General features: G+C 35.6%; 1 long non-coding RNA gene across 1 annotated transcript in view; it reads right to left on the reverse strand.

The window, feature by feature from the left end:
* Window positions 1-2,528, reverse strand: part of LOC135707396 (uncharacterized) — a 181,260-nt gene extending 178,732 nt beyond the window's left edge. Inside the window, exon 1 of the long non-coding RNA XR_010518228.1 lies at window positions 2,163-2,528. This is a non-coding gene — a long non-coding RNA (uncharacterized LOC135707396). The remainder of the gene's footprint in view (window positions 1-2,162) is intronic.
* Between the last annotated feature and the right edge of the window lie 247 nt (window positions 2,529-2,775).

Here is a 2,775-nt window from a genome sequence, read left to right on the forward strand (position 1 = left end):
TAGTGCATATTAGCTTATTGCGTATACACTTACACAGTTATTAATTGAGAGCTTTCGATGCCAATACCAATGCATGAATTTGTATATTGTGTGGCAAGCACAATGTCCAGGCAAGTCGAGAAAATTTTCAACCCGAAAATATTCTCTCGACCGGACCGGGAATCAAACCCGCCACCGGCTATAGGCCCCACAGATAATCAACTCGCTGCATTTCCTCCTTAATAAAGATATAAAAAAAAACAAAGCCGAGTCTTGTCACTATCAACAAGGCATAAAAAGTAACAAGGACTAAGATGTGTTCCTTCGATTACTGAAAAATCCTGTTCCCCTAGTTTGAAGTAGTCAGGACTAAGTCGATGGTAGATCTTACATCCCGTAACGTACCACGAAAAGGTGATCTACCCACGTTACGGGGCTTGCGGGATTCAAAATTCAGCTATCAAAATGTAATTTAAGAGATGGGAAATTAAAGAGTCCTCTCCTTATGTCGACAATGCAAACACTGCATTCCATCTAGTGTGAAAACACATACAAACTACTTAGCAGGCCTGGGACATTTTTCCAGCAAATACCATTTGGTGCACCTAAAATGGTGTAAAATTATATCTGTCACTTCTGTAAATTAGAACGCAAGACCAAGGAACACCTGCTCTATGAATGTAGTGCACTATTTCAATGCAAACTGAGATCTATTGGCAGGACATACAGCCATCCTACATCCTGGTTTGTAAATCCATGGAATCCAGGATAAACTTCAATTCCAAACTGGGGCGAACAAGTCAACGGCCATCCCTGATATCATTAGTGGCGAGGTTGTCTAAAAGTAAACGGAATTCATCACGAACATTCAACTACTAGAGCTACTAATTCAATTCCTACAAACAAATCTGGACGCTGCTCAACTGAAATTGCTCTTCAAGACATAGAAAAAGCATTCGACAGTGTATATATTGTAAAACATTTTCACTTCGGATGGATTATAATATTTTCAAAAATTTGAAAGGGATAATAATATTTTCATAGTTTGCGTATAAAGCTAGATGGGAATCAAAACATTAAATTAAAAATTATTGTCATTATTTCGACATTTTCAACAATCCTAAAAAATTGACATGCCATGTCGCTTCACTATAGCTTTTTTATAAGAGTTACTTTCAGCCAATGGCTGGTTCGTCAGTTAAATGCAAGAGTTAATGGTTTAACATTACCATTAAAAGTGCAAAAAAAATGATTTTAACAAACACTTTTCTTCGTGATGTTTATGTGTTTGCATAAAAAAAATATCAATTTTAAAATCAGAACACTAATGAACGGAGCTTCCAAATAAAAATGAAAATTAGATAAATTTATCAAACTCAGTGGAATGATAGAGAAATTATAACATTTTTTACTGCATAAAATTATTTTTCACCATTCAAAAAAAATTAAAATATCTTGTCATGCTATCAATTATTTTCCGAATATAATCTAGACATGAAGTCAAGACATAAAACTATCCATTTCTTCATGAAAAGAAAATGTTGCTATACAATTGAAACGTTGGTGAATCTAGTAGACCCATTTTAGTGAAATATGATTTTATGTTTATTAATATGTGTTCTAGTCAGTGTTGGAAAAGTTCGCGATATTTCACGAAGCTCACCAAGAGAAAAGTTCGCGAGTCATAGTGAGTTTTCGAGAACTTTTCCATCACTGGTTCTGGTCAGCCATGGTATTTTCTTTGAGGAAACATATAAGCATCACGAATAAAACCAGCTATTACATAATCATAATTTTTAAATTTAACTAGATACAGCAAACACTGAGCTATATTTTCAGCTCCATAAACCACAGACAGTCCCTGATCTTAAAACATTTTTTGATTACAATTTGCTATGCTTTGAAAAAAAATTTCAATTCTCAAATAAACATACTATAAAAGAATGATCATGACAGACGCTTCTATATAAATGTCAAAAGTCATGTGTCAAATAAAAACTCATCTTAGGCATGAATTGAAATCATCACAGTGAATGTAGGCGATGTGTTGTCAAAACTGGGCAGGCACTGCACTGTTTGTACAACACTGATATTTCCTATCACACCACTTGACAATGCATGCAGAACATCTGAAGCGTTTACCTTATCCAAGAAATACAATATAAAAACTAATTTCCACTCACCATCTAACGATAAATTAAACTGAGAATTTTCATAGTTTATTACACGTCCAATTAGTCTTCTTCATGCACACATTCACTACAGCATCCGCTATGTAGCATCAATCCACCTGTAAATTCACTGTTCAAAGGTGATAGCCGCTCGTCGAAGATAATTTCCAAAACAATTATTGATTTTCTTTTCAATTCTTCACGTTGATCTTTCTCGGGAAAATACCACACTCACATTTCAAGGAATACTCTAATCATCAATCGAAAATTTCCTCTTCACTCATTAAACATCACCCACTGCACTTGTTACCATCTCTTCTCGAAATTAATGTTGTCTGCTTGCAATTTTCTTGTATCTCTTACGATCACTGAAATCTTTTCCACCACTTGCATCAAGTTCTGTTTTCTTAACCAATCTCGGAGTTCTTCTTCCATACAACAATGCTGCAATTGCACTCTAACGATCGCAAAAAAGTTTCTTCAAATTGCCAAAAAAAAAAGTGCACCGGAAACCGATCAACGATTCCCAAGTCTCAGGCGGACCACCAACGAAACGTCGAAGAACGACGAGCACCACGCGACTGTACCGGATCGCAGTCAAGAGACCACTGATGGAGAGTCCGAG

This window comes from Ochlerotatus camptorhynchus, unplaced genomic scaffold (assembly GCF_037179485.1).
Source record: "Ochlerotatus camptorhynchus isolate MF236.1 unplaced genomic scaffold, CSIRO-AGI_Acam_v1.1 ptg000309l, whole genome shotgun sequence".
In the NCBI taxonomy this organism is placed as follows: Eukaryota; Metazoa; Arthropoda; class Insecta; order Diptera; family Culicidae; genus Ochlerotatus; species Ochlerotatus camptorhynchus.